This window comes from Ochotona curzoniae, unplaced genomic scaffold (genome assembly GCF_017591425.1).
Source record: "Ochotona curzoniae isolate NIBS_2020 unplaced genomic scaffold, NIBS_Ocur_1.0 scaffold_4683, whole genome shotgun sequence".
Lineage (NCBI taxonomy): Eukaryota > Metazoa > Chordata > Mammalia > Lagomorpha > Ochotonidae > Ochotona > Ochotona curzoniae.
Window position 1 is genome coordinate 20,610,755 of NW_024467121.1, and position 24,271 is coordinate 20,635,025.

Sequence of the window (24,271 nt, forward strand, 5' to 3'; positions counted from 1 at the left end):
TCTTTTGGTCTTTTGTTACTTAAATCTTCCTGGTATGGCCAGGCAGCACCTCCTCGTTTTGTATTCCAGGAGCAAGTAGAGTATATCTCTCATTATGTTTACTGAAAATATCAGAAGCTCACAGCTATGGTTTGACTGTACTCCCAAAAGTTCAAAACCCAATCCCAAAATTCATATTTGAATGGGATTTTGAAGTGAGGGCCCTGGGAGGTGAGAGCACTCCCAGTGGGATGGGGAGCCCATGATGGCAATGCACCTTTACAAGGAAAGGATTAGGGATTTGAGCTGGCATACTCGTTCTGGGTCAATACATGTCCGTTTCACTGTGTCGTGAAACAGCAAACAGGACCTCAGTAGACATCAGTATCATACTCTCAGACTTGCACACCTCCAGAACTGTGATCCAAAGAGGCTTGCATTCATTATAAATTATTCAGTCATTGATATTCTATGATAGAAAGAGAAAACACACTAAAATGTTCACTATCTTTCAGTCTGTGTCACTGACTCTAAAGCTGACATTCCACAATAAGATGTATCCCTTTTCCCAAAAGGCTGAACAGGAATTTAGCAGGGAGATTGAGCTGGAAATTAAGGCCATGAGAAAAATTACATTCCTGCGTCAACAGCAGTGGTACTAGTGTCCCAGCCAACAAAATCAAGAGGATCAGGTGGTATCTGTACCCACAGTGGCAACTGAGCAGTCTTCACAGGGTACACTTGAGGAGTTATTATAGGATGCCAGCCAAGAGTCTAATGATGCAGCCCCTGATGATTCCATTTATATTGCTTGCAACTATAAACCTCAACTATCACTCAAAAATTTCAGATGTACATTTAAAACTGCTTAAAATTTTATTTATTTGAAAAATAGAGACAGAGAGAAAGAGAGAAATTAAGTTTGATTTTCTCTTCACTGACATAATCCCCAAATTCCCACAGCAGCTTGGCTTATAGCAAGACAAAGTTCTGATTCCAGAACTTTTTCCAGGTCTCTCACATGGCTGGCAGGCAAATAAGTACTTGAGTCACCACACACTGCCTTCTAGGATGGGCACCAGCAAGAATCTGAATGGGAAACTAATTTGGGGTCTTAAGCCTAGAGGTAATTGCTGAACCAAATGTTCACCCCAAATGTACAATATTGAATCAAGATGTAGCATAAAGAAAACCTGGAAAACTTCTAGGGCTCCTAGAGTCTGAGAGTCCCAAGTGGGACTGTGTGGCCTGCTTGTTCAAGAACCAACTGGCCTGGTTTTACCCACGCATTTTCCCAAAGTGGGGCATAAGAACAGATGTGATAACTGCTTAGAGATGTAGGGCAACTTTCTTTTACAGCAAGAAAAAAATCTTGAGTCCTTGTTGTACTGTCAAAGCCCACCTGTTCTCTGGTATGCTTGGTTCAATATATGTGACATAATATGTTGCTGGGGTGCTGCAGTGGGACTCTAGCTAGTCTTTCTGGGAGGATGAATCACAAAAGTGAGTGAAATGGCTGTGTTTATAAGTTAGATAACAAAACCACATGAAAGAAACAAAAGTCTAGATTTTATGATCTGCCAGCATCTAGTAAGCCAACTTATTTGAGAACATGGAAACCTGAAGTAGCTGTTGGACTGAAAGGCATTATCTGGCCCATGTGTTTGTTTGTTTGTTTGAAGTTTTATTTATTTTTATTGCAAAGGCAGACATACAGAGAGGAAGAGAGATAGAGAGGAAGATCTTCATCAGATGGTTTATTCCCCAAGTGGTTGCAACAGCTAGAGCTGAGTCAGTCCAAATCCAGGAGCTCAGAACTTCCTCCAGGTCTCCCATGCAGGTCCAGGGTCCAAGTTTTGGGCCATCCTCGACTGCTTTCCCAGGCCACAAGCAGGGAACAGGATGGGAAGTGGGGCCACCGGGATTAGAACCAGTGCCCACACAGGATCCCAGTGCATTCAAGGCAAAGACTTTAGCCACCAGGCCATCATGCCAGGCCCTGCCCATGTGTTTTTTGGTGTGTTTTTTTAAGGATTTTTTTTTATTGCAAAGTCAGATATACAGAGAGGAGGAGAGACAGAGAAGAAAATCTTCTGTCCACTCCCCAAGTGACCACAATGGCCCATATTGCACCAATCCGAAGTCAGAAGCCAGGAACTTCCTCCAGGTCTCCCAAGTGCGTGCAGGGTCCCAAAGCTTTGGGCCATCCTTGACTGCTTTCCAAGGCACAAGCAGAGAGCTGGATGGGAAGTGGGCTGCTTGGATTAGAACTTGCACCCATATGGAATCCCGGCGCTTTCAAGGTGAGGACTTCAGCTGCTGGGCCACCGCGCCAGGCCCAGCCATGTATTTTAATGCACTGTTTGCTCAGCACCCACAATGAGATCCTCATGCACTGGCATTTCCTGCCGTTCCCCATTCTCCCCTCGATTAACCTACTCTGAGATACCAGTGTCTTATCTCTTCTCCCCGGTTAAAATATTCTCCATAGATCACAGCTACACTACAAGTTCATCTGTTTAGGAAAACACTTAATCATATAATTCTTCTTGATTCCAATACCCTTACAGAAAGTGCAGCCTTGTTAGAACTGGAGGCATGTCTAACATTCATTTCCTAGTGATAGTAAGGTCTTCACAAAGACAAATTCTCATGAGTGGGCTCTTCAATCCCCAAGAGGAATCAGTGAAAGCCCTTCTCTCCCAGTATGTATTCTTCCTAATGGCCTTTTGAAATCCTTCCAATCATCAGCAGTCATGACTTTTGAAATAGGACATAATTTCCAAACCACATGGTGACAGTGAAAATGAGCAATGGGAGTGCTATAATTTCAGTGTTGGGTACCCCACTCCAAAGGTCATTACGTTAATAGTTTGGTATAAGGTGGCACTACGAGAAGATAGAACTAGATTAGGACATGCAGCATGGAGGATGTCCTTAGGACATGGTGGTGAGATGCGATAAGGGAGACATGCCTTTCAAAGTAGCTCTTATGTGCCCTCTTGGGTTCTCCCCAGAGGATTATTACAAAACCTCAGCAGCCAAGCTGCCACCTGTAATGCCAGCATCCCATATCCAAAGCTGCTGGAGTCCAGGCCTCAGCTCCCAATTTTGTCCCTTAATACTGTGCCTGGGAAAGCAATGTAGGAGAGTCCAAGTGCTTGAGCTCTTGTCACTTATGTGAAAAACACAGATGTAGTATTGGCTTCTGATTAAGTATGGATGATTCATAGTCACTAAAACCATCTGGGGAGTGTGGGGAGTGAACCAGTGGGTGCAAAATCTATACAATTCTGCCCTTCAAATATATAAACATTTTTTTTAAAAAAAAGTCTAAATTTGGGGCCCAGCGTGGTGGCGCAAGTGGTTAAGGGTCCTCGCCTTGCACGCCCGGGATCCCATATGGGCGCCGGTTCTAATCCCAGCAGCCCCGCTTCCCTTCCAGCTCCCTGCCTGTGGCCTGGGAAGGCAGTCGAGGACGGCCCAAAGCTTTGGGACCCTGCGCCCGCGTGGGAGACCTGGAAGAGGCTCCTGGCTTCGGATCGGCATAGTATCAGCCCGTTGCGCTCACTTGGGGAGTGAATCATCGGATGGAAGACCTTCCTCTCTGTCTCTCCTCTCTGTATATCCGCCTTTCCAATGAAAAAATAATAAAAATAAATCTTTTTAAAAAAAAAGTCTAAATTTGTGCTCATCTGTTCTCTCTGCTTCCTGGCTTGCTTGCCATGTCATCCTTTCTACACACATGAACTCTGTCAACCACCAGAAGAGCAATAGACATTCCAGAAGCCCTCACACATTTGGAAGGATTAGTACATAAGGTTGCTTGCTATCCTTGACATGTCAAAGACTACATCATGCCATTTGAATGTTTAAACTCAGAAAAGTGAACTTAATAAACTTGCCTTTTCTAACCAAGCTGTTTGTTCTTTTTTGACAAATACAGAGAAGAGTCATAATCAGACAACATATCCACAATAGAAGACTTGAGGGAGTAAAACTGAAAAGAGGGAAGAGAGAAGGAAAAATACAAAGAACCAATATACCAGCAAGTCAGACACGAATGAGGCCCGCTGGCAGTCATCCTAGAGATCCGGGTTGTGAAGGGTTAAGGCACATGGAATCTCAGAAAAATGGAAGTGAAAAGTTCTAATAAGAACACCCACACAAAAATCACCTGGAGGGCCCAGTGCAGTAGTCTATGGCTAAAGTCCTCACCTTGCATGCACCAGGATCCCATACAGGCAGCAGTTTGTGTCCTGGCTGCTCCATTTCCCCCTCCAGTTCCCTGACTACGGTCTGGAAAAGCAGCCAAGGATGGCCCAAAGCCTTGGGATCCTTCATCCACATGGGAGACCCAGAGGAAGCTCCTGGCTCCTGGCTTCAAACTGGTTCAGCTCCAGCCATTGCAGCCACTTGGGAAGTGAACTGGTGAAGTGAAGATCATTCTGTCTCTTCTTCTTTCTGTAAATCTGACTTTCCAATAAAAATATATTTTTTTAATTACTTGATTCAGAACAACTGGGAGACAAGGTTTGTATAAAAACCCTTGGTAGTATCCCCAAGCCTTTCTGATAGAAGCAGAATTACTCTTGTTTGCAAATATTTTCTTAACATATCCTCCTCAGAAAAGTTCTGACTATGGCCTGAGTGATGGCCACTGGGACACAGAACATCTGTCAGAACAAGGAAGCCACATTACAATGAAAAAAACACAGAGGTTGAATTCCTTGGAAAAGACCATTTAAAGCCCTAAAAAGCTATCAAAGACAAGAACATGGGCCCGGTGTGGTAGCCTAGTCACTAACGTCCTCGCCTTACACATGCCTGGATCCCATATGGGCGACGGTCCTAATCCCAGCAGCCCTGTTTCCCATCCAGTTCCCTGCTTGTGGCCTGGGAAAGAAGTCAAGGACAGCCCAAAAGCCTTGGGACCCTGCACCCGTGTGGGAGACCTGGAAGAAGCTCCTGGCTCCTGGCTTCAGATTGGCTCAGCTCCAGCTGTTGTGGACACTTGAGGAGTGACTCATCAAATAGAAGATCTTCCTCTGTCTCTCCTCTCTGTATATCTGACTTTCCATCAAAAGTAAATAAATCTTCCAAAAAAATTAACATTTTCATCCATAAAAATCACCAACACAGCAGGCTAGCTTTAATGACAGTCGTTAAGTGAGCATCATGGAAATATGGGAGTCTGAGTCTGGTCCTGAACCTCTGCCCTGAGCAATTTTTAAAAACGATTTGGTTAGTTAGTTAGTTAGTTAGTTAGTTAGTTAGTTGAAAGGCAGAATTATAGAAAGAGGGAAAGAGAAAGGAAGGAGGGAGGGAGGAGGAAGAGAAAGAGAGAAAGATCTTTCAGTCATTTGTTTATTCAATGTCTGCAAAAGCTGAGACTGAACCAGGCAAAAGCAAGGAGCCTGGGGCTCCATATGGATCTCCCACATGAGAAATAAGAATTCAGGTACTTACACCATCGTGAACTGCCTCCCAAGTATATTAAGTAGGAAGCTAGATTGAAGGCACAAAGTAGCAAGGGCTCAAATTCAGGACACTAGTCCCAGCTAGCAGCCTAATATGCTGCTCCAGAAGACTTGTTCCTGCCTTCAGCACTTTTCTCAAGTAACACCTGCTCATGGAGTCTTCAGGCACACGTGCATGTCCAACATACTGAGCACTCTAGACCATGCTCTCAGTACTAAAGCCATCCCATGTTGGGCCTTCTTCCTTGTGTTCACATTCCTGATGTATCATACGACAAAAGTGCATGCCTCTTAGTCAGGAAGAGTGTTCAGTGTGGCTCCTTGCAGAAGGAGGGACAACATCTGGCCCAGTAACCTGAGAGGGCCCCGGTCATGTGTCATTCTAGGTAGATAGTGGAAGTAGGGGAGGCTCAGATTTTTCTATATACCAGTCCTTCAAACTGTATGACCATCGTTTATATATCAGCACAACTGTGAAAGGGGATGGGTCCATATGCTCTTGACAACCACTAGGTAATAAAGAAGAATATTGGCCCTCCTTGTACAGACAAGGCCTGCACGTATGCTCCCTCCCTCTCCGATAATGATTCATGGGAAAGCAGTGAATCTGAACACAAAGATTCCTTCCCAAGACTTCCCAGACAAGAGAATGCTCCCAAACAAATCCAAAAATGTGGACTGCTAATAGAACTACAGAAAGAGCACCTTTTGGGAAACTGTTTTGTATAGTTTCTGACCCATAGCTCTATCCTATCAGGGGCTAAGCTCCCTTGGACAGCACAGCTTGTCTTCTGCTTCTCTTTCTGAGTTGATTAGTTAAGCTAGGAAACTGCCACTGACCAGGGTAGCACAAAAGTCTGGGATGCTATGCTAAGGGCATAGTTCTGCAGGACAAGGAGGGGAGCGAATCTATTCCAAAGTGTGAGGGATTCTGGGTTGTCCTCAGTTCCTCAGGATATGTTTAGCAGCCATTAGAGATCTCCCTGAATGTCTCTCTGCCCTGTGTCGGAGCTCTGGGAGCTGAAAGAAAAGAGGATGAGGCAGGGCCAGACCCCTGAGAGGTCACTATCTAGACTGCCTAGACTGTACCACCACTTCTACTTCCAAAACAGGAAAACAGCTCTGAGCAGGACCCAGTGAGCTTTCTCCAGTGGCTGGGAAGACACAGTTGGAACTACTTCCAGCGAAAGAAAGATAAAGTTCTCTTGTCATTATCTTCCTTATTCTCCTTACAAGAACACCTGGTTTCTCTTTCTTGAAGAAATAAACCATATCATTAAAGGTGACTTTTAAAATACTTCAAGTTAGTTTTCAAATTTATTTGTTCAATTGAAACTAATATTGAAAGATATTTTAGGTTCTATTCACATGATAACAGAAAAATAAGTTTTCACAGGATGCTAATATACAGAACAATTTTTACTTCAATTTTCAAAGGGAATTTGACAAGGATGGATAGCTAAAAATTTATTCTAAACTCACTCCATATATCCTGAAAATTTCTTTTCCTTTCACTCGACAGAGGACTGGCAAGGAACCCTCCAAAAACGTAATGGGATTTTTTTAAATTTAGAAAATGTCAAGGATAGGTGTTGACACATAAGGCTAATGCTACACTACATCTAATATCAGAATCATTTTTAGTAGTGGCTGTTGCACTTTTGATCCACCTACCTGGCCTGGGAAAGCAGTATAGGATGGCTCAAGTACTTGGGTCCCTGCACTCATGTAGAAGACCTGGAAGAAGCTCCCAGCATTGGACCACCTCAACTCTGGCTGTTGCAGCCATTTGGTAAATGAACCAGTAGATATAGGTTTTCTCTGTTTCTCCAAACCCCTTTGTAACTCTGACTTTCAAATAAAAAGAAAAAATAGCTCTTTAAAAAAAGAAAAGAAAATTCTAGGGTAAATTAACAATAAGGGAGAGAGTCAAAATGGCAGAATAGGGTAAGGACAATTTAAACAGATGGAGAAACATTAACCAGGGTGAAGCAAAGAGGGCACATCCCAGGAGAAAGGACAGGACAGGCCTACAGCAGAGAGACAACTGGAGACTGACAGACACAGGAAAGCAGCAGAGACAAAGCTGTGATGTTGCAGTGACCAACTACTCCAGTGGCAACCAGCGAGTGGAATCTGAGCTCCACTGGTGGCTGGAGCTACATCAGCAGCCACATGGGAAGGAGAGTTCACCAGGAACTCAGCAGGTGAACCCAGGTTCTAATCCTGACAACCTTACTCCCCATTCAGCTTCCTACTTGTGGCCTGGGAAAGCAATCGAGGATGGCCCAAAAGCCTTGGGACACTGCACCAATATGGGAGACCTGGAAGAGGTTCTGGGCTCCTGGCTTTGAGTTGGCTCAGCTCCAGCCATTGCGGACACTTGGGTAATGAATCAGTGGATGGAGGATCTTCCACCCCGTCTCTCCTCCTCTCTATGCATCTGGCTTTCCAATGGAAATAAACAAATTTTTGAATTTATCTGGACAATAAGATGCTGGGCTCTCTGCATGGTCCATACCCACAATGAAGGAATCATGACTGGATATGATCTATACTACTGTAACAATATGGAGGAATTCAATATGGGAGAGGGTTTGGGAGGCATGGGGAATCCAAGAGCCTATGAAACTGTATCATAAAATGATATAAAAAAAATAGGTCCAGGTGGCCCTCAGATCTAAGGACCAGCAGGTTCCAACAAGATCAGCACCACCAACAACCTATCTATCTAGGGCACCTGGTGTCTCCCTAATCCTGGGAGCTTCTCGAACCAGAAGTAGAAGAAAGTTTGTACAGACAATGGTGCAGCCACAACACAGGATCACAGGATGTGGAGAGTGTTAAGCCAGGAGTTGAGACTACAGAGACTATGGTGGAAGTCTAATACAAGAGCCCAGACCTGAAACTCACTGAAGGGAGTAGCACAAGTGACTGCAAACAAAGACTGGATACCAACCACAGTGAGTAAAATTAAACTGTAGACGTGTGGGTGACCCTGCCCCAAGGAGAAGAATCTGATAATCAGAAGTACAATACCAAGAGCAAAAGAAGAGATAGAGGCACAATCAATGTTTCTGAAGATTCCCCTGCAAAGCAGCAAAAGCCTTTGCCAACCTCAGAGTTAACTGAGAAATACATCAGAAAATGGGGGATACAGAACTCAGAAAACTTGTAATAAAGTTTCTTATATACAACAAGAAGCACATAGAGGAGTTAAACAAATTTAAGGAATATGTCATACAGGAAATAGCAATGCCAAAACAAAATCACTGGAAACAAAATTACTGGAAATGAAGGGCACAATAGAGCAAATGAAAAATTCGGTGGAAAGTCTCCATAATAGAATGATGGAGGCTGAAGAAAGAATCTCAGAATTGGAAGATATTTTTTGTCACAATGGGGAAACAATTAAAAAGTTGGAGGCAGAGTTGAGTCAAGCTAAAAAAAAAGTATTCAAGAATTAAGAGACACTATTACAAGGCAAAATATAAGAGTTACGGGAGTCCCAGAAGGTTCAAAAAGAGAGCTGAGTTTAAAAATGTATTTAATGAAATAATAATAAAAAAAAACCCATCCTTAATCTGGAGAAAAAAATTGGAAAACAGCATCCAGGAGGAGCACAGAACACCCAACATGGTTGACCAAAAGCAATCTTCACCATGACACATGACATTCAAGCTCTCTTCAATCAAACATAAGGAAAAGATCTTTAAATATGCCTGTGAAAAATAAATCAATTGACATCTACAGGAATGGCAATCAGACTCACAGCTGACCTCTCACAGGAAACTCCACAGGCCAGAAGAGAATAGAGTGACATATTCCAGATTCTAAAAGAAAAAAAACTGTTGGCTCAGAATAATGTACCCAACAAAGCTTTTCTTAGTCTTTGAAAATGAAATAAAACTTTTCCATAGCAAAGAAAAGCTCAAAGAATATGCTTCTTCCAGACCTGCCCTACAAATTATACTGACAGATGTTCTCTTGATAGAGAAAAGCAAAAGCACCCACCAAAACCAAAGGCAAATGCATAGAACATCCCAGTAAAATAACAGGAGACATTGCTAAAAAGACAGGACCAAATTACCACCTATTTATATTAACCCTGAGTGTAAAAGGCTTAAACCCTTCAATCAAATGTCATAGATTAGTAAACTGGATTATAAGCACAAAACCCATATATCTTTTGCCTACATTTCACCAACAAAGATCAGTGGAAACTATATCTTAAAGATTTTGATGTTTTTGTTTTCATTTCTTCAAAATGATTTTTTCTCATATTAAATTCTTCACTGACTCATAGGTCATACTGCAGCACCATTTTCTTCAAAAAGGCTCTTGTTATTCTTTTTCAATTCTTCAGCAACACATTAGTCATTCAGTAACATGTTATTTAGCTTCATGGTATTGTAAATTTCTATTTTTCTTTCTGTTGTTGATATTGTATTGTGGCTTTTCATTTAAGGGGATGTATAGTAACTCTGTAATGAAAACTATCATATTCAGATGTGAGGACACAATGCAGTAGGCATCTTTATTTCCAGCTCAAAATGGACTCTCAATGAAACTGTTAAATATATCTTGATAATAGGATGTTAGACTCTGTCATTGCCCATGCCTGCAATAATGTACTTATGACTGTTTACAAAGAACTATACTATAGTAATAATATAGGGGAAATCAGTGGGGCGAGGGAATTTGGGGAGAGAGTAAGGGAAATCCCAGAGCATTTGGAACTTTATCAAAAAATGATAATAATAAAAAAATGGAGGAAGAAATTTTGAGTTAAAAAAATTGAAAGAACAATAAGGAAGCGACTGTTTCATGACATCAACTATGGTATTCTCATTACCTCATTCACAACAAAACACCTAGCAGTTTCTGGAGTCTGGCTTTCACAAATTCTCTTGCCTGGTGAGGTAGGTCCATGCTTTCCAATCTTGGTTTCACATGACAGTTGTTGATGCTATTGTCTCACCTCTAAACACAAACTAGTGATTTTTTGGGGGTATTAACATTAGCAGATTTTAAAAACTTCTGAAGTTATTGTAGGTCTATCCTGGATTGAGAACAGCAAGAAAAGAGAATGGTAGTAACTGTTACCATATTACCATTTAAATGTCATGCAACAGTCAAACAGCATCAGCAATAGGTACAATCAGAACCACAAATGAACATCAATCCAAAGTAAGAGATCAACAGTCTCTGGCCACCTTCTTCAAAACTCTGGCATAATGGGGACTCTTTGTACCCTTTTATAGTTGTTATCTGGGAAATTAGAAACTATTCTAAAATAAATTTTTCCTAAAGTTTGTAAAACAATTAATAAGTATGTTTATTTTGAAATCTATGTGTAATTTTTTCCCGACAATTATTTGAAGACCTTCACATGTAGTCAACTTAAGGTTTATAGAAAATTCAGGAAATTAGAAAGAAAAAAAGTTGGCAAAGTCATATAAATGCTATAAGTTAAGTAAATAAGATAAGCATTAAATACCATCTTAACATTCATTTTCCTATATTCTATTTTCATGTTCCTGTTGGTAATCAACTCACAGGAAAGCCATTGTTTTGCTCTTAGTATCCCCAGTACCTAATAAGAACAGAGAGTTCAGGCCCCTCAAAATAGGTTAATCAAAAGAATGAAGAAAGATTTTTAAATTTTATACTTATTTTTGAACTCATTACCAAAAACACAAAAGAGCTAACGTGCTTTCATGCATGTGTCGTAGGGACCAGCACTGCTGTGATTTGGGTTAGGCTGCAGCCTGCACAGGTTGAGTTCTGTCCGCTCCACCTCTAGCTCAGCTTCCTGCTAATATGGCTAGAGCAGCTGGAAATGGCCAGAATGCTTCTTACACCTACCAGGGAGACCTGGATGGAGCCCAGGCTCCTATTTTTGGTCTGGCATAGTCCAGCTGTTGTGGCCATTTGGGCAGTGAATCAGTAGATGGAAAATATTTCTGTCTCGCTCTCTTTCACTTGCTTTTCAAATAAACAAATAAATCTTTAAAAATTATTTGTTTTCCATTAATGCTAATATGCCTCTGAAGCCTCTCAAATTTTAAAATTAATCAACTAAGTATAACATCATGTACTAAATCTTTAGATTGATAAAAACATCTTGAGTTTTCTACAAATGAGAAACATACTTCAAGCAAAATTGTTATAGAGCCAGATGGCAAATCTATACAAAGAGGGTCTTATTAATATGAGCAATCACTGGCTCCCAACATGTGGTATAGTCATGACAAGAAGTGAGATAATGCTTACTTTGGCAGCACATATATTAAAAATTGGAAGACGTGAGATAAATTCATCCCTTTGTTTTCTAAATCTTCTACTTAAATTGTATCATTGTTTTCATTATTAATATTCTATAATTTCTATTGTGATACTTTAAGTTCTGTCTAAGTACTTCCTTATGATACAGCACCAGAATCCTACAAGCAATTATCATTGTTTTGCAAATAGGAAAACTTTAAAGCACAGAAGGGTTAGATTTTTGCTATGCAAGAAATTTCAACTAGAAGGCCAGGAAATGGGATAGAAGGACAGTTAACGGAAAACTAGTTCCTTCAGTGGAACTGATTTCAAAATAAAATCTTCTTAGTCTTTCTGTTTCAAATCTGAGTATGATATTGTTCATTCTTTTAGGGAAGAAATTATCATGACCCCTGTCCCCAACTGTGAGCTTAAACTATTAAGTCCAATTTATAGACTAATAAATAGATCCCAAAGATACAGGAAATACTAAAGAATGACTAAATAATAACATAGACTTTTTTTAAAGATTTATTTTTATTATTATTTTTTTTATTGGAAAGGCGGATATACAGAGAGGAGAGACAGAGAGGAAGATCTTCCGTCCGATGATTCACTCCCCAAGTGAGTGCAACGGGCCGATACTATGCCGATCCGAAGCCAGGAGCCTCTTCCAGGTCTCCCACGCGGGTGCAGGGTCCCAAAGCTTTGGGCCGTCCTCGACTGCTTTCCCGGGCCACAGGCAGGGAGCTGGAAGGGAAGTGGGGTTGCCGGGATAGAACCGGCGCCCATATGGGATCCCGGGCGTGCAAGGCGAGGACTTAACCACTTGCGCCACCGCGCCGGGCCCAACATAGACTTTTTAAACTGCTGTTCTTTGATTTTATTGATTGATCAATTAATTTATTCAATTCATATTTATGAAACTGCTTCCTATAGCTGTTGTTCTAGATGTTAATCACAATAGATAAAAAGACACAGCTCCCGCTCTCGAGTTCTTCACAGTGGGTGGTGAGTCAGACACAGACCCAATGAATGCAATGCGATTTAGTAAACACTTTAATTGACATAAACACCAAATGCCAGGCAAGCCCAGAAGAGGGCACCAAAGCAGAACAGAGTACTGGGGATGATGTTAGAATAGCTGGCAGGGAAAGAGGTAGAGCAAATGCAGGATGAGTAAGAACAATTCAAAGTGTAACTGTCACTCATATGGGATCCTGGCGAGTGCAAGCTGAGGACTTTGGTCACCAGGCTACTGCGCCGGGCCAGAGTGTTTAATTTTTGACACATTCAATTTGAGATGGCTATGACACCACCTAGAGACTTTACAAGGAGAGCTGGCTTTGGATCACAGTTGGGGAGACAGTTTTTTATTATTGTACAGTATTTTGGTGTGGACACTGCACATCTAGAGCCCAAAGGTTAGCTGCACTTCAGGAGATTCACAGCATCATCAAAGACTCAGGCATTTTGTTCTCTGCTGTCATGTCTGAGTTGCTGGCCTTTGTAAAAAGGCTTGTGTTCTAACACACACAGCATGGCTACAGCAGCATCCAACAATCTCACCCTCCCCAGGAATGCCCAAACACCAAATTCAAGCATCATTTTCCATGCATCGACTCTTAAGAGCAGAGTTTTGAAATCTGTTCTCATGGATGGTTGGCTAAGACTTGCAGGACTCTCATCAGGAGTCCACTCCTAAGGGTGGCTCCACCAAGTGCCCCACTGAGGCTAGATAAAACTGAATTATAGGGCTTACGAAGTAGCATAAGACATCTTGGGAATGATTTTAAAGTATTTATTTATTTGAAAGGTGGAGAGACACAGAGAGATATTTTCCATTTCATTGGTATGCTCCCCACGTATTGTAATGTGCAGGACTGGCCCTGTCCATAGCTGGAAGCTGGGAACTCAGTCTCCTGTGTGGGTGGCAGGAACACAAGCACTTCGGCATCACCTGCTGTCTGTGAGTGTGCATATCAGCAGAAAACTGGCTTGGAACCAGAGCCAGGATTCAAACCCAGGCACTGTGAAATGTATGTGGATATCCCACACGGCATCTTAATTGGTGCATTAAGTAAGTGTTCCATTGTGAAATGAGTGGCACTCAGAGATCATGGCTGACAAGAATCTGTGCTTTTGCAAAACATGACATAGGAATGTGGCAGGTTCAGAAAACTACCTCCTTTAGGACAACATTCTAAGCATCAAACTTGACTTCATCCTTGACCTAGATTTAACAGAAGGTCCCTTTTTCCCTTTTGACTAGAAATCTTAATGCTTTTACCAAAAGGAATGCTGCTGTACTCCTGTACATTGTTTTGTTCACCTTAAAGAAAACTATTTAAAAGGACAGTAGGTATTTCAAAGGACAGTATTTTAAAAACTGCTAAAAATTACTTTTTTAAAAGGACAGTATTTTGGGCCCAGTGCAATAGTGTAGCAGTTAAAATCCTCGCCTTGATCACACCAGGATCCCATATGGGATCTGGTTAATCCCAGTGACCCCACTTCTGATCCAGCTCCCTCCTTGTGGCCTGGGAAAGCAGTCAAGGACAGCCCAAAGCCTTGGGACCCTGCACCCACATGGGAGACCCGGAAGAGCTCCTGGTTCCTGGCTTCAGATCGGCACAGCACCGGCCATTGCAGTTGCTTGAGGACTGAACCATTGGACGGAAGATCTTTCACTCTGTCTCTTCTCCTCTCTGCATATCTGACTTCGTGATTTAAAAAAAAAAATAGATCTTTATGGATCTGGTGCAATAGTATAGTGCTTAAGGTCCTCGCCTTGAACATGCCGGGATCCCATACAGGTGCCAGTTCTAATCCCGGCAGCCCCACTTCCCATTCAGCTCCCTGCTTGTGGACTGGGAGAGCAGTCGAGGATGGCCCAAAGCCTTGCAACCCTGCACCTGTGTGGGAAACCTGGAAGAAGCTCCTGGCTCCTGCCTTCGGAATGGCTCAGTTCTAGCTGCTACGGCCACTTGGGGAGTGACGCATCAGATAGAAGCTCTTCCTCTCTGTCTCTCCTCCTCTCTGTATATTTACCTTTCCAATAACAAATAAATAAATAAATCTTTTTGTTTTTAAAAGGACAGTATTTTAAAACCATTTTTAAAAAACTATTCAAAAGGTCAGTAACTAAGGACCTATTTTAACGTAAGATAGGATTGAATTTTGTACACATGCAAACCAGCTTTCCAGAACAAGATTACAAAGACCTCAGCAGATTTAATGTTCCTTGTGTATCCCTCACCTCCCTGTGCTTTAAATTTTCATTTTTCCATTGTCCTAGGTGAAGAATTACATGAAACAAGTATATCAAACTCCTATTGGAAGAAGTGTTGGTATGATGACCCATATTTCCGTTGGAGAGGAGGAACTGTCAGGTAGAAAACTAAAAAGGAAGTTCAGATCAGGTTCACCATGTCCTTGGCTGGAAAAATACTCACTAAATTTCCCTTGACTGATGCAGCCCTAGCTTCTGTGAGTTTAAGAAACTTGTCAATTGCTGGTGTACTCAGCAGATGGAACAGTGGAGTGATTTTTTTAATGTGAAGCCCAACTGTACGTTATATAATCGAGAAAAAAGAAATATAAACTGTCCAGATACAGATGTTTAGGGGAAATTTGTCTTGTAAATGAGCCAGTATTTCTTTCTTGCTATTTTATTCACTCTCTGCCAACATTGAGGGCAAACAAGTTGGAAAAAGTGAGATTATAAGACTTTCTCTGACAAACTGAAACTAGACAAAAATTGGGTCACTTATCATTTCAAAAATTTTGTCACCTCTTTGCTTGTTATATGTCATTCCCTACTTAGAGAATACTTATTATACTAACTGAATTGTAAATGAACTGGTAACCTCACTTGAAAATGTTGCTTTAAAACTGAATTATGTACTTCAATTTCTTCATTTGGAATCCATGTGCCCTTTCAGTTCCAAACTATTTTAAAGATTTATTTTTTTATTAAAACTTTGTAATTTTGCCTTCCTTTGTAGATTTTTCTGAATAGCTTTCCATAACAAAGCTGTAAAATATAACTTTGCATGAGTTTATTAGAGCTATTCATTTTATTTTACCCCAGGAGAAGCCAAGAAGCTGCCTTTCTCTTTTTCCATTTAGGATGCAACTGAATGTCTGGATTGGAAAATTCCCGAGTATACAGGGATAAATCATGCACTATCACAATTCAACATCTTTTGAAAGTAGAAATCCTAGCATAAGAAATTATTGGGGGTAAGTGAAATGGGATGGGGTTCCTACCAGCTTGTTCAGAAACCTCCTTGTTGACAGGAAGAGATAATTAGTGATTTTGCTCAGTAGCATATAAAAAGAACTAGAAAACTAACACTTGGTTGCATGATTTTTCAAGAGATTTCTACTAAAAAAAAACTTAATGCAAAATCATCTGTTTAGCAAAGAGCTTCACTAGCAAGTGTTTCTTTTTTAAAAACATAGCTCAGGATGCTGTTACATTCTACTTAAACACATAGAAAAAAAAAATGGATGGCTGATTTTATTCTAAATGAATACAGGAAAATTAATATATACCAGAAGTTGTACCCAACAATACCATTAAATAAGATTAGAAGGTAGAAATGGCCTGAGGGGTAATGGATGATTACACATACAAGTTTACAATATGCTTCTAAGCAACAACGCTATTTGGAGAGAATATACCCTGGCCCAGCAGTGTGGCCTAGTGGCTAAAGTCCTAGCCTTGAACGCGCCAGGATCCCATATGGACACCAGTTCTAGTCCCAGTAGCTCCACTTCCCATCCAGCTCCCTGCTTGTGGCCTGGGAAAGCAGTCAAGACCAGCTCAAAGCCTTAGGACCCTGCACCCGCGTGGGAAACCTGGAAGAAGTTCCTGGCTCCTAGATCCGGATTGGCATAGCATCGGTCGTTGTGGTCACTTGGGGAGTGAATCATCGGAGGGAAGATCTTTCTCTCTGTCTCTCCTCCTCTCTGTATATCTGACTTTCCAATAAATAAATAATTCTTAAAAAAAAGAAGAAGAAGACAGTATCCCCAAGTCTTGAGTTCAAAACAACTTGAAGGCACATAAAATAAAAATTAATATGGCTAGTAAAATCAGTTAGCTGTGGAGGTGGACAACTCCAAGAGGTATTCTATTAATATGTATCCCAAAGGTCTTTCAAAACCCAAACTCCAGTTAACATGGAATTTGCCTTGATACTGCCTCAGAAAAGTATAACTGGAATCTGATTGTAACCAAGGAAGCTCAAACTCAACTAAATCATCCCAGGTGTTAACAAAGATTGTTGAGAAATGAAGGAGAAGGGTGGGCATGGAACTCAGTTAAGTAAGTAAGAAGGAAGTGGCTCTGAGCTGTTGACTTGAGTTTCACAGGCTACTGGAAGGATCATCCTTAAAGTGGAAATGGGTCAAATGCCTAACCCTACTGAGTGCTGTTTTTTCCTTTGATAAGAACAGTAGGAAGTAAGATTAGAGAGGTAACATGAGATACTTTGTATAGGATCTGTGGGCAATTCTAAAGATTCGACTTTTGCTGTGAGTATATTGGGGAGCTATTGGAGGATTGGGAACAGATGAGTGTGTTGTTCAGAAACGAACATTGCAAAAAGATGAAGAGAATCAAATGAGCTACCCCAAGTAAAGAACTTAATAGTGTGCCTTGTTTATTAACAGCAGTTAATGAATGGCAAGTATCATGATAATTAGCATAGGTTAGTGATGCCATCAAAGTAGCTCTTTCTCCCCAAGACCAAGTCAGGAAGATATTTTTAAAAATCTCAATAGACCTATAGCTAAGAAAGAGATTAAATCAGTAACTAAACACCTCCCAACAAAGAAAGGCCTTGGATTAGAAAATTTTGCTGGTGAATTCCACTGAACACATAAAGAATTATATACCAACTCTCTCAAACTTCTGAAAAACATAAAAGGAAACACTTTGTAATTCATTTTCTGAGGCTAGAATTGTACTGGTAGCAACAAAATACACTGTAAGAAAACAAACAAATATCCTTGATGAATATTGATACCAAAACATCATTAGCCAAATAGTAATATACAGAACTGCAAAGCATATTAAAACGATTCAGCCATGACCATCTTGAGTTTCTTCCTGGAATGTAAACATAATTTCATAAATGGGACATACCACATAAACAGAAGAAAGAGAAAAAGATGATCATCACAAATGATATACAAAAAGCATTTGACAAAGTTTATATGTGATAAAAATTCTCAAAAACTAAGTCTAGAAGGAAACAAACTTAATACAATGAAGGTTATATATGAAGAACACACAGCTAGCTTTCGGTATAATAATGTGAGAATGAAGGCTTTGGTTCTAAAATTAGGAATAAAACAGGGAAAACTTCAAAATATCATTAAAGGAAATTAAAAATGACATGAATAAATGGAGAGATATCTCATGTTCATAGATTTTAAAACTTAATATTGGTAAGATGTCAATATTTCTCAAAGCCATCTTCAGATTCAATGCATTCCCTATCAAAATGCTAGATGTCTTTACAAAATTAGGAAAATTCATCCTAATATGCATATAAATTCTTTTTTTAAGATTTATTTATTTTTATTGCAAAGTCAGATATACAGAGAGAAGGAAAGACAGAGAGGAAGATCTTCTGTCCGATGATTCACTCTCCAAGTGACCAGAATGGCCAGTACTGTGTAAGGCCAAAGCCAGGAGTCAGGAGCTCTTCCGGGTCTCCCACACAGGTGCAGTGTCCCAGGGCTTTGGGCTGCCCTTGACTGCTTTCCCAGGCCACAAGCAGGGAGCTGGATGGGAAGTGGGGGTCACTGGGATTAGAACTGGTTCGCATATGGGATCCCAGCGCATTCAAACAAGGACTTTAGCTGTTAGGTCACGCTGCCGGGCCCTGCATTTAAATTCTTAAGGAACCTCAAATATTCAAAATAATCTTTACAGTGAAGAACAAAGTTGGTGTTTCATATTTCCTAAATCAAAATTTACCTCAAAGACACAATAATCAAAACAGTGTAAAGGCATAAAGACAAATATATAGACCCAAAGAACAGAGTAGAAAATGAAATATAATAAGGGTGCTAAGATCATTTGATGGGGAGAGTGTCAGGAAAACTGAAATTATGCAAAAGAATGCAGTTAGCCCCTCACTTCAAGTAAACTCAAAATGGATCAAAACTAAATATAAAAGTATAAACTATGAAATTCCTAGAAAAAATTTAAAAAGTGATTTCTTGGATATGACATCAAAAGTCACAGATAAATTGGACTTTATCTAAGTTACTCAGTTATTATGTATCAAAGAACATTATCAATGGAATGAAAATGTATCTATAAAATGGAAGAAAAGATTTTAACTATCTCTAATAAATAAGTAAGATCTAGAGTTTATAAAGGATTTCCACAAGAAACAAAAAAAAAGAATCACTCAATTTTATGCCTTAGATAGGCATTTCTCCATGATGATATACCAAAGGCCAATAAGCACACGAAAAGATAGTCAAATCAAGAGCAGTATTCATACTTCTCAGGGTGGCCATATCAAAACACAAACACAAAACCCTTGAAAACAGCAAAACTTGTGAGTACAGAGAAGATATATATATATATATATATATATATATATATATATATATATATATATACACACATACATATATATGGTATATATTCTGCGAGCATAGGTTAGAACAGAATCTGATGTTCACATAAGCCTGATCCAGAATGCCTAAAATGTAGATCCTTAGTGATTGGCTAGGCAAACAATTATACAGTTGACCTTAAGAGAAGAAAATTCTTGCAAGGCTGCAACATGTGTGAACCTTGAGGATTATAATAAGTGCAATAAGCCAGACACAAAAGGATGATTACTGTACAACTCTACATATAGGAGGGATCTAGAGTTGTCAAACTCCAAAGACAAACTAAAATGAAGTTGGGAGGGAGGGGGCTACGGAAAGCAGGAAGTGTAGAGTTACTGTTGAAGTGGTCAAGAGTTTCAGATGGAGGGAGTGACCAAGTTCCAGACATGGATGGTGATGATGGCTGCACAACAATGGACTTACCACTACTGAGCTGCACAATTAGAATGGTGAAAACCATACATTTTGCTATGTCTATTTTACTGCATAAGAAATAGCTCTCTCCTTCTGAGTCCATACTTTCAAATACATACCTGGCTGTGATCTCTCTCATAATTTTCTAATCGGGAGAATGCATGTTTCAGTCAGCTGAACCCTGCCAGTTCTGCAAGCTCCTGACTAAATGCATATTCCGATTTACATGATAGGCTCTTGTAAGCTTGAATATCAAGAGTCAGTCAGAAAAGATGCAGTTTTAGACTGTGAATCCCTGAGCCTGTGGATCTTCAAAGCCTGGATGTGAGGCATACGTCAGTTATTCCTCTATAGTTGCAACCCTAACCTATTCCAGAAGACAATACAGTTGTCAACTCCAAAGAGGTCCTGGCTTCCTTCCCATTTTTTTTTTTTCACAACGACTCTTTGTTAAAATACCTGGAAATTATTTCCCAAACCACAATTCCATTTCTTCCCATATCAGGTTGTCACACTCAGTTGGATTAAAAAATAAATAAAAACTTTCTAAATCCCCAAATATTCTGAAGCTTACAGTGTCTTAATGTGTGAATAATTTTTCTCACATTGTTAAGAAAAAAAAAAACAGGAAAAAGAAGAATCAGTCAAGTAGGGAAAATGCAATGTTAGTTCTGATATGAAGTTTAAAAAATAATAAAAAATGTTGAAATCTTCCTCTTCAGCATATTTTAGCCTCCACTATATACTCAAAGCTGAGCTGTAAGTCCCTCCCTATACTTGTACGCCATCCAGCCTTGGGCCATCATCTCTCACCCTGCATTGACACTGCCTATGTACCGACCGGTTTCTCCCACTACAACATCAGCAACTTTAGCAACTATTTCTCAATACCTGTTTCCCCAGAGCTAGTTCTTTGTTTGCACAAAGGAGAAATATAACATCTATTAGTTAAAAAATATAAACAGTCACACTTCTGTATTCCATTTACTCAATGATTTCACCATTTGCAACATGCTTCAAGTACAAGACCACTAAGCAGGTGAAAAAACACAGAGAAAATATAAGGTATTTGATGCAATGGTTAAATTGGGATGTCTATATTTCAGTTAAAATCTCAGGTTCAAGTCCCAGCACCACTTTGAACTCAAGCTTCCTGCTACTGTGCATCCTAGGAGGCAACAATGATGGCTCAAATACTTGAGTTGCTGCTACCCACATGCAAAACCCAAATGGTGTTCTGAGCTCCAGACTTCAGCCTAACCCAGCCTCAGGCACCTGATAGTGAATCAGTAGGACACAAGATAACTCTTAGTGGTCCTCTACCCCCACTGCCTTGCCTTCTCTCTTTTTCTCTATCCTTCCACCTCTCCTCCCTCCCTTTAAAAAATAAATACATATATATTTTTTTAAACAATGTGTCAGTAATTATGAGACATACTTCCATTTTAGGGTTGCTATCACCTTGATTTCAGGCCTGGAACAGTAAGAAGATAACAATAAAAAGAGTGAGAACAAACACCACTTCTTTCGTATAGACACGTGTGCACACCTGTATTTATACACACTGAGATATCTTTTAGTTTTACTTAGTACACTGGGTTCATGCTTTACCTCTCAGAATAGATCTTGCTTCACATCTAAAGAAATCACTCTCGTGCGTGAACATTGTGTGAAGGTAACTTAAGATGGACTGAAGGATTTGTCCCCATACTAGCAATCATTATATTCTAAGGCTATACTTTAAAAAAGGATTTGTGCCCTCTACCAAAGTTGCCTAAATGATAAGGATCAAGTTTTGGTCAAAGTAGAACAAATTTTACCATCAAAAAAAATTGTAATAAAAGTATAAATAAAATTTCAATATAAAATTTCTATTTCTCTTCCTATTGTTGATTTTGTATTGTGGCTTTTCATTTAAAGGGATATATGGTAACTGTGTAATGGAGACTATCATATCCAGATGTGAGGATACAATGTAGTATGCATCTCTACTTCCAGATCAAAGTTGGACTCCCAATGAAACTATTAAATATACCTTGACAACAAGATGCTGGACACTTCGCCATTGTCCATGCTTGCAATGATGGACATACGACTGCTTATGAAGAACTATACTACAGTAATAATATAGGGGAACTCAGTGGGGTGGGGGGAAACTTAGGGAGGGAGTAAGGGAAATCCCAGGGCCTGTATCAAAAATGGTGATGATGATTATAATAATAATAAGAAGAAGAAGTAAAAAAGAAAGAAAAAAAGGGCCCAGCAGTGTGGCCTAGTGGCTAAAGTCCTCACCTTGAACGTGCCAGGATCCCATATATGGGTGCTGGTTCTAATCTCAGTAGCTCCACTTTCCATCCAGCTCCCTGCTTGTGGCCTGGGAAAGCAGTCAAGGACAGCCCAAAGCCTTGGGACCCTGCACCCGCGTGGGAGACCTGGAAGAAGTTCCTGGCTCCTAGATCCAGATTGGCATAGCTTCAGCCATTGCGCACACTTGGGGAGTAAATCATCGGAGGGAAGATCTTCCTCTCTGTCTCTTCTCCTCTCCTTATATCTGACTTTCCAATAAATAAATAAATCCTTTTTAAAAAAAGAAAAAAAAATTCTAGTTTAAGTTACATTCTGGATCTGGATATACAATGGAAAGGAACGCTAAAGGGGCTTGGGAGGAGGGGTATGGTGGCACAGTGGCTTTATTCCATGTTGGAGTTTTGGCAACTCTTCTTCTGACCCAACCTCCTGCCCATGCATCCTGAGAAGCAGAAAATGATGACTCAAGTGCTTGAACTCCTGAGTCCACATGGGAGATACAAATGGAGTTTTAGACTCCTGGCTTTGGTCTGGCCCCACTCTGCTGGTTTAGGAATATGAGGAGTAAATCAGCAAGTTGAAGGTTTCTCTCTCTTCTCCTCCCTTCCTTCTTCCCTTCCTCCTCTAACTCTGCCTTTAAATTAAATAAATATTAAAAAAAAGAATATGTATTTTATTGTAACAGAATCCAGATGTGATAGATACATAGATAGATAGATAGACAGACTCCAAGAAAAGCACTTGGGTGAATGACTAGAGAACCACAAACCCCTGTAAAGGCTAGCTCTTGATGAATAAATAAGAATAGATGTTCATTTTTCTCTGTCCGCAGAATACTCTCCTTCTCAGTCTAGCCTCATTTCCTTCTTCATTCATTTTGAACCCCACAGTCAACAGCTTCCTTTGTTGCACAGTCTCCACCTCTCAACCCTTTCCATCTCATCTTCCAGCTTTTCCTTTTATGACTCCTACAGGTCTGGATTATTATAACGGTCTCTACATTCCAGCCTAATCTACCCTATAAAACTACACCTCTTTATATTGCAAATGAAATTCTAAGCACAATCTCCTCTGCTTCAAATTCTCGGAGCATTCCTATTATCATTACAGCTGAGAACCAACCGGCAGTTCCAGTCCACCCTTTCAACTTGTTCCAGATCTCTCTTCAACTTGTAGCCTTATCTTCAGCCAATCTGATGGACATATTCTATACAGCATATATTTCTCCTCCATCCATAATTCTGGTTATATAATGTACTTTTATTGAAATGCTCTTCTTTCCTGGTTTTCTTAAAATGTTACTCAGGCTTGCACTTGGGCTGCCTCTATCTTAAATGCCTACCTCATGTCTATAGTCTATCCATGGCTTTACTCATATCAAGTGAACAATACAGATGCTGTTCTCATTATGTTTTGCTGTTTTTACTTGAATAAATGCTTATTTTGGGTCCCTGAATCAAATATATCACAAAAACAAAAAGGTAAAATCAAATTTTGTTTCTCCTGCTATAAACAGAAATATAGGGTGCCTTGAGTTATTGGAATCTCTATCCCACAGAAAGAATATCAGCCTATCAGAACGCTATAATTAGTTCCTTGAACATCCAAAAAAACCACAAATTTAGGCATGAAGTTTATTCAGCATATTGCACTATTATTTTTTAAAAATCCTAATCTAGGTGTGAATAGATAATGAAAATATAACAAATGTTTTGGGTTTGTTGGTTGGTTTGGGTTTTGATTCACTGATGCTGGAAAATTGAAATTACCATTTCAATTACTGCTATTACAGAAGGTTTGGTGAAACCCTGGGTCCAATCTCAAAACAGAAGGATGCAGACAGCAAAGCTAATCTTCTATCATTTAAAATAAAACCTAAGAAGGTAACATGAAGCTATTTAAAATTTTTATTTGAACTCTATTTTCATTATTTTGCAGTTTCATTGCAAATGAGGCTGCTTAGAGCCAAGGCAGCAAGGCAGACTTTCTAACTCCCCACCAAATGACTGCTTCTAGCAGGTAGCATAAGATGGTCTTTAAGATCAGATTGTCTTAGTAATGGCCTGCCAAAAACTTCCAAGTTTTTTATTTCTCTGCTACTTGGCCAGAAAAATAATAAAAACAATGCTGAAGGGACAACTTTAGAAAATACCCTTTAGACCAAAGATACTTCC

At 40.0% G+C, this 24,271-nt stretch overlaps 1 protein-coding gene across 1 annotated transcript in view; it reads right to left on the reverse strand.

Moving 5' to 3' along the window:
• FAM107B (family with sequence similarity 107 member B) overlaps positions 1-24,271 on the reverse strand; it is a 203,837-nt gene that overhangs the window by 178,299 nt on the left and 1,267 nt on the right. The window lies entirely within an intron of this gene.